We start from the raw sequence: 14,866 nt of genomic DNA, 5'->3' as shown, positions 1-14,866 counted from the left end.
CGCTCTATGGCAGGTAGGATGGACAGGACAGATAAATACTCGACACGTTTAATCTGAGTGATTTCACAAGTCAATTACGCCTGCCGGCTGTGTAAAAACGCCGCCCCGTTCCGCTATTTTGAATGGAAGCCAATGGAAGCGCTGCTTTTTTATCCCCCGAAAAGGGGCGGTGACGAAATTTACAGTCAAGTTCCCGGATGTGCCGGTAGTCCGTATTCGTTTTTCGTTTCTTGCAAGTTGTGCCCGCTGCAGAGCAAAATGGGCGGAGCTGGAGCTCTAGCGAGGCGGGGCACCCTCGCTGGATCTAGTGGGCGTGGCAGCATCAAGTGCGCACTGCGCAGGCGCAGATAGAGTTTGTTTAAACTTGCTGTACAGCCTGTATCAAGTACTCCGGAGTATTGCACGGTAAGAAAACGGCAATTTAAAGATAAACTGAACTTTAATATGTATATAAAATCTTAATCTTACAATTATCGCTGTCTTTCGGGAGTATGTTGAGTTTCGCGTTAAACACTCGATAGCTAATGTGCTAACATTCTCCCGTCCACCACAAGTGGTACGTACATAGTGTTTTTATTGTAGTTTTTATTTTTTGTATTAAAATATTTGTTTAACCTGCACAGGTGCACCAGACAATACTTTTGCGAGGACAGGATTTTATGCTGTTTATATCACTGTGCCTAGTGCCTACTGTGTAAATAAGCATTTACACGAGCTCTGAAATCATGCAGTTTAACAAAAAGGTATGTGTGTGTAAATTAAATATTTTAATTATACTGTGTGTGATAAACATCATGTTTGTTGAACCTTTCTGTTTGTGCATGTCATAGTAATTTCTTCCTTGCATTTAAAACTGAAAACATATTGTTCATTTAATATTTTCTCGTGTTGTGAAACCTTTGGGATGTCTGAATTTAAACTACTTTACTTCAGTTGTTGTTTTTATAGTTTTTCTGCGTTACATTACTTATGACAAGTTAAAAACATGTATATAAATACTCTTTATGTTGTGCTCTTGAGCAAGGTGATTCATCACAAAAGCTGTTCATATGCAATGCACTGTACAAAACATGTAAACAAGACAATGATGCTAATTTATTCTTTCTATGTTTTAGATTTAATCATCATCAAGCATGGTCTCAAGTGCAGACGATCCCACACTTTCACTGCTGTTACTGTACATCAACATTTTAAAATGTGTAAAAATCCAGCCTCTGGACAACCTACCATTGGCTGCAGCACCACCTTCATACCCAGCATCAGCAATCCCACCTTTATTTCCCCTCGACATTGGAACATGTCTGTACTGATTTTGAGGTTAAGCTTTTTAACTTCTTGCTGCTTGTAAACTTGTTTAGATATCTTGAGTGGAGTATTAAGAAAGAACAAAGTACACAGTTGTCACAAATAACCCACTGAGGGTCAGTTAAGTAAACCAAGTGCACTTTAACAGAACTATAAACAAACATAAAGACTTAACACCAATCACTAGATGTGACAGCTACATACTGTATTAATTGTATATAGTCTAATTGTGTTGTCTTTAACAGGGTGCCCCTCAACAGCTAGAAGGAATTGATGGTGGGGTATTTATGTTGATCGTAAGTGGTCTTTTATTTGCTGTACACCTGTCTCTGTGTACTAATCAAAGCATTTGTTAATATTGTTTTGTTTTTTGTATGCACTCTATGTTATGACTGTGAGATCACAAAAAATGAACGATTAAGATTGTCGATTGCCAGTCTGACACACCAATAATGATGAAGTGGTGGTGCTCAGTTAATTAAGAAATGTCCTCTGACAAAGTATGATATTGATAACTATACTTATGATAAAACCTCCATTCTGTGCATTTCCAGTATGCAGAGAATATATATAAATAAAGCAATGCATGCCTAAAAACATTCTAATGTTTGTCTCTTCTTACAGTCAAGTCCCACAACTACTCACCCAGAAAGTAACATATGCAGATAACATGAAATTCACTCCACCTGAGTCAGATGTCATGGAGATCATGCAGACACCAGAAGTAGCTGTATGTAGCGGGAATGTTTATGTACTGATTGACTTGTTTAACTTGTTAATGTGTGTATTAACCTTTCCTGTTTCATGAATTTGTTTATGAGCAGTACATCATTTTTAATTATATTATTATTGGAATTCTTATATAGCACACAGGACTCAGCGGTGATGAGAAACATTCAGCTGAACTGTAAGTGGCTAAAGGAGACCACTTGCTGGGAAGATGAGCTGCAAAAGATCTAAAGGATGATGTCCTGTTGGCTATAACAATGTTGGACTTGTTTATAAACACCATGTTTTATGAGGGTGAAAGGAATGAAGAAGAAATGTCGATTCCCTTCCCTTTTATATTTTAGAGAAGAGCAGGAGATATATGAGACAAAAGAGTTATTCGTGGGTTTTGTTTACACCATTAAATGTTTGTGTGAACTGTGAAGTGATGTGTTCTTGAAATAAATTTATAATATTTTTTTATTGTATCTTATTATACCATTAGAGTATCGTGTTCTTTAAATATTCATGATATTATTTTATATCTTCTTATTATAACATTTTATCTAGATTTCTTTTATGTTAGATGCACATTTTGCTAAATTTGGGTTAATAGAAACAAATAAATCCACTTGTGGGACAGTGGAGTACAACACTTGTAGGACACCTGAGGATGTCACTATTCAATTAAATTTATCTTCTACAAAAATGTAGTTGAAGAGAATGACTCACTAATCTCAAATCACATAATATATCATCTACTATGGGAAGTCACATTGCTTGAACTATACTACTTGTCTGCTTATTCATCGAAAACAGCACAATTCATAGCCCACCACACAAAGGACGAATCCATCCAAAGCCACAGTCAATATTTCACTTAAATTTGCTATATCATTTTTACAGCATATGCTTTCACATTTACATACAATAAGGGCAGATTAGGTAACCTAGTCTTATTTATTATTATTATTATATGTATTTATTTATTGAATTAATCAGATGATTTCGTAATACAACAAGGTCGTATTAAACATTAGTAAATGCATTAACATGAAAAATATCAGCAAGTATTAATTCTTGTTAAAGGAACACGCCCACATTTTGGGAATTTAGCTTATTCACCGTATCCCCCAGAGTTAGATAAGTCCATACATACCTCTCTCATCTCCGTGCGTGCTGTAACTCTGTCTGACGCAGCCCCCGCTAGCTTAGCTTAGCACAAAGACTGGAAGTGGGTGGCTTTAGCTAGCATACTGCTCCCAATAAGTGACAAAATAACGCGATCATTTTCCTATTTATGTGTTGTGATTTGTATAGTCAAACCGTGTACAAATAACAAGGTGATATGAGACACAGCGATCTTTTAACAGTATACATACTGAGAACTATATTCTCTGAAGACGAAGCACTGCCGCATGGGCGGAGTGATCTGCTCGCAGCACACGAGAAGCCCCTGGTGAGGAGCAGAGAGTTCGGTCAGAGTTGTGCAAATCACTCCGCCCATGCGGCAGTGCTTCGTCTTCAGAGAATATAGTTCTCAGTATGTATACTGTTAAAAGATCGCTGTGTCTCATATCACCTTGTTATTTGTACACGGTTTGACTATACAAATCACAACACATAAATAGGAAAATGATCGCGTTATTTTGTCACTTATTGGGAGCAGTATGCTAGCTAAAGCCACCCACTTCCAGTCTTTGTGCTAAGCTAAGCTAGCGGGGGCTGCGTCAGACAGAGTTACAGCACGCACGGAGATGAGAGAGGTATGTATGGACTTATCTAACTCTGGGGGATACGGTGAATAAGCTAAATTCCCAAAATGTGGGCGTGTTCCTTTAATGTTAGTTAATGTCAATACAGTTATTTAGTTCATGCATTAACGTTAACAGTTACAAAGCTTGATTTTATAAATGTATTAGTAAATGCTGAAATTAACATGAACTAAGATTCATAAATGCTGTAGAAGTATTGTTATTTGATAGTTCATGTTAGCTAATGCATTAACTAATCTAAACAAATACAACCTTGTTGTAAAGTGTTATCGATCATTTTGATTAGTTCACAACCTACACGTTGCGGTGGACACAAATAAAGAGGGTTGCACAGATAGTAAGCTTTCACTGGCAGAGCAGCACACCACTCCTTCCTCCATAAAAGGGCCTTGTTTACCCTTTAGATATTTACATCAGGGTTTATGGTAAGCCAAAGTTTTGAATTGAATTGTGAACTACTTTGTGGAATTGGATGATGTCAAATTATGTCTTTAAATACAAATGTACAACAGTACAGTGAAGCAGGGATCTGCATTGCAACACTTTCACTTGCATATATGCCCTTAAATGATTTACAAGCATAGTGGATGAGTGAAGTCTAAAACCTTTTGTAAATGTTATAATGTTAAGGTCATATTATACTTTTATACATTTATACTAGTTTCTGTGGCTTACCAACCATGATGTAAATATCTGAAAGTGACAAGGCCATTAATGCATTTACTAATGTTTAATACAACCTTGTTGTATTACCAAATCATCTGATTAATTCAATAAATAAATACATATAATAATAATAAATAAGACTAGGTTACCTAATCTGCCCTTATTGTATGTAAATGTGAAAGCATATGGTGTAAAAATGATATTGCAAATTTAAATGGAATATTGACTGTAACTTTGAAAAGATTCAACCTTTATGTGATAGGCTATGCATTATGCTATTTTTAATGAATAAGCAGACAAGTAGTCTAAAACCAACCGTGTGACTTACCACAGTAGAGGATATACAATGTGCTTTGACATTAGTGAAGCATTCACTTCTACTACATTTTTGTAGAAGATAAATGTAATTTAATAGTCACATACTCAGGTGTACAAGTGTTGTACTCCACTGTCCTACAAGTGTATTTATTGGTTTCTATTAACACAAATTTAGCAAAATATGCAAATATGCATCTAACGTAAAAGAAATCTATATAAAATGTTATAATAAGAAGATATAAAATAATATCATGAATATTTCAAGAACACAAGACTTTAATGGTATAATAAGATACAATAATAAATATTATAAATTTATTTCAAGAACACATCACTTTACAGTTAACACAAACATTTAATGGTATTTTACAAAACCAATCAAAAAAATCAATATTTACATTAGTCTATCCCCACTAGTAGATTCACAAGACAACGAATAACTCTTTTGTCTCATATATCTCCTGCTCTCCTCTAAAATATAAAAGGGAAGGGAATCGACATTTCTTCTTCATTCCTTTCACCCTCATAAAACATGGTGTTTATAAACAAGTCCAACATTGTTATAGCCAACAGGACATCATCCTTTAGATCTTTTGCAGCTCATCTTCCCAGCAAGTGGTCTCCTTTAGCCACTCACAGGTCAGCTGAACGTTTCTCATCACCGCTGAGTCCTGTGTGCTATATAAGAATTCCAATAATAATATAATTAAGTGTGCTTGCAAAAGCACACTTATTGTTCTTCTTAAGTTTTATTATTCTTATTATTAAGTGTGCTTGCAAAAGCACACTTATTGTTCTTCTTAAGTTTTATTATTAAGTGTGCTTGCAAAAGCACACTTATTGTTCTTCTTAAGTTTTATTAAGTGTGCTTGCAAAAGCACACTTATTGTTCTTCTTAAGTTTTATTAAGTGTGCTTGCAAAAGCACACTTATTGTTCTTCTTAAGTTTTATTATTATTAAGTGTGCTTGCAAAAGCACACTTATTGTTCTTCTTAAGTTTTATTAAGTGTGCTTGCAAAAGCACACTTATTGTTCTTCTTAAGTTTTATTAAGTGTGCTTGCAAAAGCACACTTATTGTTCTTCTTAAGTTTTATTATTATTATTTTTATTATTTTTCCCGGGTAGATTTTTTTGGCCAGCTCTAGCGACCAGACCGTTTGACGCAGAGACACCGTTCAAACTTTAAAATGTTCGGGCAGTACCGGTGTAAGTTGCTTGAGAAGATGAAGTCACAGATCCATGTCGTTCGGCCACCATATTGGATAGAACACAAAACCTTTAAAAAGTTTCACAGGTCACAAATTTTGTCCAAACTTCAAGAAATTCCACGTACACGATCCTTGGACCAAGCCTCACAAAAGTTACTAGAAGGATTTTTGATTTTCGGAAGCATTTGCCCAAAACAGGTCAAAATATACCTATGGCGTAGTCCCCAAACAGGAAGTAGTTCATATCTCAGATTGTCTGTAACATATCTTTATAATTTTTTTAATATGAATTTGGAACTCCAATGTGAACATGGCCAAGATAAAAAAACATTGCAGTAACATGTCTATATTATGTTATTTTCACTTTAAAATGTCCAATAAAATCCTATGTAAAAATAAAAATGTCATATAGCTTTTACCACTAGAGGGCAGCCCAAGCGTGTTTAATTGCCTTGCCTTCACACGTGACTAGACCGAAACTTAGTCCGTGCCTATTGAAAACTATATATACTGAGGATTATTTGATACTAAATCCAATGGAATATTAATATTTCTCATATACATTTGTGTACAAAACTGCAAATGGATGTTATATTCTGAAGGCGTGAATCAACGCGAGCTCTCTGGAGAACGTGCAGTACAGGTAGGAATGTTTCGGGGATTCAGACGTAAAACCCTTTCTTTTATTTCAGTAATATATAACATGACAAGTTTAATTCCGTTTTTCATCAATGTAATACATTGTAAACGTATTACAATTTCGCGTCCTCGCGTAGCAGTGATCGTTTGGCATCGGCTCTATAACAGCTGCATGGTTTAAATGATTGTGAATTGACGCGAAAAAGTGTCACTTTACCTTAAATCATGCATGTTATGCCAAGTGTATTTAACGTAAACAGTCATGACTTTGAGAAATGTATGACACATTAAAACACAGCTTGCCACAGCTAGAAGACTGCGTATATTTACATAATCTTCAGATAAGAAAGTTATATATCATCGTATGCTTAACTAACGGGAACACGATCGATTGCATTATGCTGTCAATCATTATGCTGTCAATCACTCAGCGAAGCATTGATTTCACATGGAAAGCAAGAGGACAGGGTCGCAATCTTGATGCGCGTGCATATGTTGTTGCATGAGATGCAGAGCGCGAGTCACCCCTTCACGTGTATTCGCGCTTTGGTCTGCCCGCGTCAAGATGCAGAGACCACGGACTCTATGGCTGTTTTAACTTTATTTATTGTATTTCCAGCTTACAACAACTCCTCTTCCGACAGTTGTTGTCTGATATGTCGGCTCAACGATCACAATGACATTAGATGTCTTAATAAAGGAAACGATTTTTGTGAACTAGATAAAAGATCCTGGCGTTTCTCCGAAGTTCAAAGCAGACAAAGGCTCAAATATTATGCGAGTCATCGTTCTCACACAAGAATGCAATTTAAACGTGTAAGTTAATCGCCCATCGCTCACAGCCCAGCACCTGCACCACTGCATGCGTATCGCGCTGACAAACATACACGTGCTTTTACTGCCCTGATGAAATCTAAAAGTATAATTTCTCTTATTAGAAGCTAGCTTAATGTTTGCCAGTTATTAAGATGGCGGTTGTAGTTTAAATAGAGGTCGTGAAATAATTAGCATTGCCAAAAAGTGCATAAAACAATGTTATGTTCCATATTATAAACTTTTGGTTATGTGTACTTAAGTGAGTAAATAAGTTAAATTCTCAATGAGTGTGATATGGCTCTTATTTACCCCTTTAAATGAAGAATAAAGCTTACTCGGGTATCTTACAATGCACTTATGTTGTTATGCAGTTTTAAAATACAAAATACGAACGTCTGGATGTAGATAAAGCCTACTTGGTCATATTACAATGCACAAGTTTTGTTGTATGCAGTTTGAAAATACATGTTTGTAGAAAAAGTATATTGTACAATGCACTGATTTTGTTGTTATGCAGTTTCAAAATACAACATGAGAATGTTTAAATGTATATGTAGTCATCATCACTGATGTATCTCTGGCCCCCATGACAAACTAATTGAATAGCCCTGTCGTAGACGCTCAACACACAATCATATTCATAAATAGTAAAGAAATGAAATGATATTAGGCTATCAGTGCTGCTGTCGCTCTTTCCTATCGCTTATTTTAAAAATGAGCTTATGATCAATAAAATGCAGCTTACATCTGCTGCTTTTGGTGACGTGAACTCTGGCCTACATTAAGTCTCATGTTTTTAAGATTATCTTAAGTACTAAAGAAGAATTTTTGGTATATTATGTACAAAACTAGTGTGTGAAAATAGGACACTTTAAAGGGATTGTTCACCCAAAAATTAAAATTATTTAAATTACAATTCTAAAAAAAATTAATAAGAAAACACTGAACATGTGCAGCATAGCTGTTATAGTTGGTTCTAGGCTAGCTAGAGCGGGTTATCTAGGCTTGTGATCCCTGTATTTACATAAAATGGTCTGTGCTAAACCCTGGATGTCCTTCAATGCTGGAAACACCCCTGGTTACAAGCCTGTATACATTTCTGTGTGTGTGTGTGTGTGTGTGCGTGTGTGCGTGTGTGCGTGCGTGCGTGCGTGCGTGTGTGTGTGTCAGGAATGCTTTCACGTAGAGGTCGACCGATATGGCTTTTTCTCTGGCCAATGCCGATATTTAGAAATCAGGGCAGCCGATGGCCGATATGTTAGGCCGATTTTCTATATGTACATAATTATCAAAATGTTCTCATCATTAGCAGATATTTTAAATGTAAAAATGTCACTATTTAAGTCAAAGTCTTTTTAAAAAATTATGACTGGTCTTTCTGAAGAGTTTTACAACCTCCTCTGCACCATGCATTTATCAGACACAGATATTACCTGACACTCTTCTGTCATCATCTTTGATCAGTTTTTTACCATGGCTTTTATTGCTTTGTAGGATAAAATCCTTATTTGGTAGACCTGATAAAATATTTATTCATCATAAAGTTAACATAGTAATAAATGTCTATGTTTTTTAGTTGAGACTGTTATTTAGGGCAAATCTTTCTAAACAGATTTACATTCTCCTTTCTGAGGCGCTATAAGTGACTGATTGTGCTGACAGTGACGTCTTGTGAGTTTAGTGTTGGGACAGATCTGTTGTTTCAACCGTTCATTCAAACGAATCCGTTCAAAGGAGTCAGTTCGCGAATCGGACGCATTGTGTTGTAATCCAGGCTGAGCAGCGCAAAACTGTAAACAAAGTGTTACTGTAACAACACGAAAAACGTTTCCTCGGTGGATATGATTTGGTCTTCCGACCTTTCGCCATCGAGTCAGTTTTGTTTTGAGTAATAAAAGCAGGGAGACAGTTTAAAGACAGAACTGTCTCCCTGCTCTCCAGTAACGCATAACTTATGTTGTTGTGCAGTTTTAAAATTCAAAATACGAACATGTCTGGATGTAGCATTTTTTTTGTGGAGGGAGGTGCCCTTTTTTTTAGGTTAGAGCAACTGCCCCTTAAAATTCCTGTGCACGTCCCTGATGCTTAGTTACTGTTGAACGGGAACACGATTGATTGCATTATGCTGTCAATCAATGAGTGAAATATTTTTTTTATGGTAAATTTTAGAGAAACAGTTGTTACAAGTCTGTATACATTTCTGTGTGTGTGTGTGTGTGTGTGTGTGTGTGTGTGTGTGTGTGTGTGTGTGTGTGTGTGTGTGTGTGTGTGTGTGTGTGTTTTTAAAATGTTCGGGCAGTTCCGGTGTAAGTTGCTTGAGAAGATGAAGTCACAGATCCATGTCGTTGTCCGCCATATTGGAAACCTTAAAGTTTCACAGGTCACAAATTTTGTCCAAACTTCACGAAATTCCACGTACACGATCCTTGGACCAAGCCTCACAAAAGTTACTAGAAGGATTTTTGATTTTCGGAAGCGTTTGCCCGTCACAGGCCAAACTAAATGTGCGTGGACGCCGCCAAAACAGGAAGTAGTTTATATCTCAGGAATGATTTCACGTATTGAAACCAAACTTTGTACATGAATTTCGGTCTCCAATGTGAGGATGCACAACATCAAAAGAACAATTTTTTTCCTAAAATTTTACGCTGCCAAACAGGAAGTAGTTTATATCTCAGGAACGCTTTTACGTATTGAAACCAAACTTTGTACATGAACTTGGGACTCCAATGTGAGGATGCACAAACTAAATTGGCGGCACCAGAGCAAGCACACTTTTGCAGTTCGTCCCGAAATGCATTTTCTAGTTATTATTATTATTTTTATTATTTTTCCCGGGTAGATTTTTTTGGCCAGCTCTAGCGACCAGACCGTTTGACGCAGAGACACCGTTCAAACTTTAAAATGTTCGGGCAGTACCGGTGTAAGTTGCTTGAGAGGATGAAGTCACAGATCCATGTCGTTCGGCCGCCATATTGGAAAGAACACAAAACCTTAAAAAAGTTTCACAGGTCACAAATTTTGTCCAAACTTCATGAAATTCCACGTACGCGATCCTTGGACCGAGCCTCACAAAAGTTACTAGAAGGATTTTTGATTTTCGGAAGCGTTTGCGCGCCACAGCCCAAACTAAATGTGCGTCAACGCCGCCAAACAGGAAGTAGTTCAAATCTCAATATGTCTGTAACATTTATTAACCAAAAATTTTATATGAACTCTTTACTCCAATGTGAAGATGCCCAAGATAAAAAAACATTGCAGTAACATGTCTATATTATGTTATTTTCACTTTAAAATGTCCAATTAAAACCTGTGTAAAAAATAAAAAATGTCATTAGCCTTTACCAGTAGAGGGCAGCCTTTACGTTCAAACGTGTTTTTAGACAGAATGTAAAGATAGCAGCAGCCATCTTTAGAAGCTAAGCTAACAGGCTATTGCTCCGTGGAAAAGTTTGAATAACAATGGCGGGATGTAGTTTTAAGGTTTAAATGGCAAAATGGAATAGAGAAGAGCTGTTGAGAGAATCGAGTGTTCCTTTAAGAGCCACAATACAGCGAAGAGCTGAGAAAGACGGAGAGCAGAGAAGCCCGGAGAAGAGGCCACAGCCTGAGACTCTGCTGCATAGAGCCCGTGGGGCACGCAGCACCATCGGCTGGCACCCAATCTTCGTATCGTATATGGACAGCGGAATCCTGGATACATATTTTTAAAATCCTAAAACTTCATCTTATTCACTATACAGTATGCGGTTTCGGACGCAAAACTGCAAATGGATTTTATATTCTGAATGCTTGAATCAACGCGAGCTCTCTGGAGAACGTGCATTTTCACATACAGGTAGGAATTATATGATTCAGACATATTTTAATCCCTTTCTTTTATTTCAGTGATATATGGCACGACAAGTTTAATTCCCTTTTTCATCAATGTAATACATTGTAAACGTATTAGTTTCGCTCGCGTCAGTATCGCGTCCTCGCTCGCGTGATCGTTTGGCGTCGGCTCTATGACAGCTGCATGATTTAAATGATTGTGAATTGACACGAAAAAGTGTCACTTTACCTTAAATCATGCATGTGACGCCAAGTGTATTTAAACAGTCATGATTTCAGAAATGTATGACACATTTAAAAACACAGCTTTTGCCAGAAGACTGCGTATATGCCATTTACATGATCTTCAGGTTAGAAGATACATATATCTAAATCGTATGCTTAGCTACTGTTGAACGGGAACACGATTGATTGCATTATGCTGTCAATCACTGAGGGAAATATTTTCTTTTATCATTAATTTCACAGTCTGGGTCGACAGAGGCGCGGGCGCCGCAAAATCTTTATTTTTCAATCACTCCGCAAAGAGACTTAGATAACTCTGCTGATTTTGGACTTACATATATGATTTATACATCATTTAAAACTTTAAAGTGTCTAGTATTTTTTCTGTCCACTCCCATTAAAAACAGAATGTTGTGCTTTTCGCAAAATTAAGAAAATAAACATAATGCGGGTTTGCTCTCTCTCTTAGTGACGTCCTTTCAGAAACACGTCAGAAAAATGAGCTGTAACTTAACGAATTGTTTTCATAGAAACATAAGATAAATGTCTACATAATGCTTGGAATGTCTGCTTTTAAATGGTGTAAGTGAAATCGAAAACAAATATTGTACTTCGTTGTTAACTGTATTAAAAGAGGGAGATGTACCGTCTCTCATGTTACTGCATTATTTATAAAGAGCCACGCCCCGCTCCATTGAAGAGAAGAACAGAGATCATCCATATTCATTAGTCAACGCCACAACGAATGTTTTCTCTGTGCTTGCTCATACAGCAAAGGCTCAAATATTATGCGAGTCATCGTTCTCACAAAAGAATGCAATTTAAACGAGTAAGTTAATCGGCCATCGCTCACAGCCCAGCATCTGTCCTGCACCACTGTATGCATATCGCGCTGACAAACATACACGTGATTTTACTGCTCTGATGAAATCTAAAAGTATAATTTCTCTTATTAGAAGCTAGCCTAATGTTTGCCAGTTATTAAGATGGCGGTTGTAGTTTAAATAAAGGGTTGTGAAATAATAAGCTTTGACAAAAAACTGCATAAAACAATTTTATGTTCCATATTATAAACTTTTGGTTATGTGTACTTAAGTGAGTAGATATGGCTCTTATTTACACCTTTAAATGTAGAATAAGAATAGAACTCGGGTATCTTACAATGCACTTATGTTGTTATGCAGTTTTAAAATACAAAATACAAACATGTCTGGATGTAGATAAAGCCTACTTGGTCATATTACAATGCACAAGTTTTGTTGTATGCAGTTTGAAAATACATGTTTGTACAAAAAGTATATTGTACAATGCACTTATTTTGTTGTTATGCAGTTTCAAAATATAACATGAGTATGTTTAAATGTATATGTCGTCATCATCACTGATATATCTCTGGCCCTCATGACAAACTAATTGAATAGCCCTGTCGTAGACGCTCAACACACAATCATATTCATAAATAGTAAAGAAATGAAACGATATTAGGCTATCAGTGCTGCTGTCGCTCTTTCCTATCGCTTATTTTAAAAATGAGCTTATGATCAATAAAATGCAGCTTATATCTGCTGCTTTTTGTGACGTGAACTCTGGCCTACATTAAAGGTGCAGTGTGTAATTTTTAGAAGGATCTCTTGACAGAAATGCAAAATAATATACAAAACTATATTATCAGGGGTGTATAAAGACCTTTCATATGGCTCTTATATGGCCGTTATGTTTTTATTACTTTAGAATGAGATGTTTTTATCTACATACACAGAGGGTCCCCTTACATGGAAGTCGGCATTTTGTGCCACCATGTTTCTACAGTCTTAATGGACAAAATCATGACATGTTTGTCCTGTGGTGGCTACCGTAGCTTCTCTATGCATTTCAAAAGCGAGGGGTGAGCTGTGAACTGAGCTTTTGGTTGCAATTTGGAACCTCACCACTAGATGCCGCTAAAATTTACACACTGCACCTTTAAGTCTCATGTTTTTAAGATTATCTTAAGTACTAAAGGATTTTGGGTATATTATGTACAAAATTAGTGTGTAAAATATGGCACTTCAAAGGGATTGTTCACTCAAAAATTAAAATTATTTAAATTACAATTCTAAAAAAAATGTAATAAGAAAACACTGAGGGCTTGACATTAACTTTTTGAGGAACTTGTCCTTCGGACAAGTAAATTTGTGTTTCACTTGTCCATGCACAAAAGTCACTTGTCCGGGTAAAGTTTTATAATATAATGTATTTTTTGTGTTTTGATAATCAGTGGCAGAGCAAGGGATTTTTCATAGAGGAGTCGGACAACTAATTTTTTCTTACACTTGTCCTACAAAAAATCCACTTGTCCCGGACAAGCGGACAAGTCTTAATGTCGAACCCTGAACATGTGCAGCACAGCCGTTATAGTTGGTTCTAGGCTAGCTAGCTATCCCTGTATTTACATAAAATGGTCTGTGCTAAGCCCCGGATGTCCTTAAATGCTGGAAGCACCCCTGGTTACAAGCCTGTATACATTTCTGTGTGTGTGTGTGTGTACTTGCCTACCTATCTAAGTGGGGACTTTGGTGTCGTTACACACTCACCAACAGGGGACCATAAAGCAAAGAGGGGACATTTTCCAGGTCCCCTGTTGGTCATGCTTTAAATCATGCTAAAATCAAGTGAAAAACAGTCTGGTAAATTTTTTTTTATTTTTACCAAATGGGGACCTACATGTGTGTTTGTGTAAACACTCATACTCAGCAGCACCTCTGTAGGCTGGAGCAGGAACTGTAACTGCCCATTAACACACGACGTTCACACCTCGCTATTCATTGAATGGCTCTGAGAGACTCTGAATCTGAATAAAGACTATTTAACAGGCTGCTTATCTAAGGAACAATTTTTTCAAACTCTCCAAACATAACATATACAATAATAAAAAAACAACTTGGTTTTGCAATCCAATTTAACCTACTATTTTTAATTGTGATAAGTTGACATAACTTACAAAAACAGGTTGCAATTATTCAACTTAAAGTAACATAAAAATATATGTTGATTTGACAAAAAACACAGAATTTTTGACAGTGTACATAAAGGTGTCTTAAATATCTTTAATACAAAAGTGTCAAAACTCTTAAAATGTAATGTTTGTAAAATTGTTTACTACATGGTAGTGACTTCACAAAATGTCTTTGGTCCCCAGTTTGATGGTGAAGTGTGACGTGTTTATTTGCTTTGAATTTTAGGAAATATTTTAGATTCTGAATAACTGTGAATGTATTGACAAAATTTACAATGACACTAAAACAACAGTTCTTACCATCAAAAAAGTTCTTCATAAAAGATTTTGAAGTTTAAAGCTAAAAGTTGTACAAGGATTATTGCACTAAAATGT

The 14,866-nt window shown here is 36.3% G+C and overlaps 2 long non-coding RNA genes across 2 annotated transcripts in view; one reads left to right on the top strand and one right to left on the bottom strand.

The window, feature by feature from the left end:
- Positions 1–242: 242 nt before the first annotated feature.
- On the top strand, positions 243–2,509 carry LOC129427999 (uncharacterized). The gene is made up of 6 exons (XR_008638813.2): positions 243–405; positions 624–743; positions 1,116–1,317; positions 1,551–1,601; positions 1,930–2,035; positions 2,172–2,509. It is a non-coding gene; the product is annotated as an uncharacterized lncRNA (long non-coding RNA).
- Positions 2,510–5,103: 2,594 nt separating this feature from the next.
- LOC141369540 (uncharacterized) overlaps positions 5,104–14,866 on the bottom strand; it is a 125,554-nt gene continuing 115,791 nt past the window's right edge. Inside the window, exon 3 of the long non-coding RNA XR_012373336.1 lies at positions 5,104–5,450. This is a non-coding gene — a long non-coding RNA (uncharacterized lncRNA). The remainder of the gene's footprint in view (positions 5,451–14,866) is intronic.

Source organism: Misgurnus anguillicaudatus, chromosome 14, assembly GCF_027580225.2.
Source record: "Misgurnus anguillicaudatus chromosome 14, ASM2758022v2, whole genome shotgun sequence".
Lineage (NCBI taxonomy): Eukaryota > Metazoa > Chordata > Actinopteri > Cypriniformes > Cobitidae > Misgurnus > Misgurnus anguillicaudatus.
This window is presented reverse-complemented; position numbering and strand designations above follow the sequence as displayed.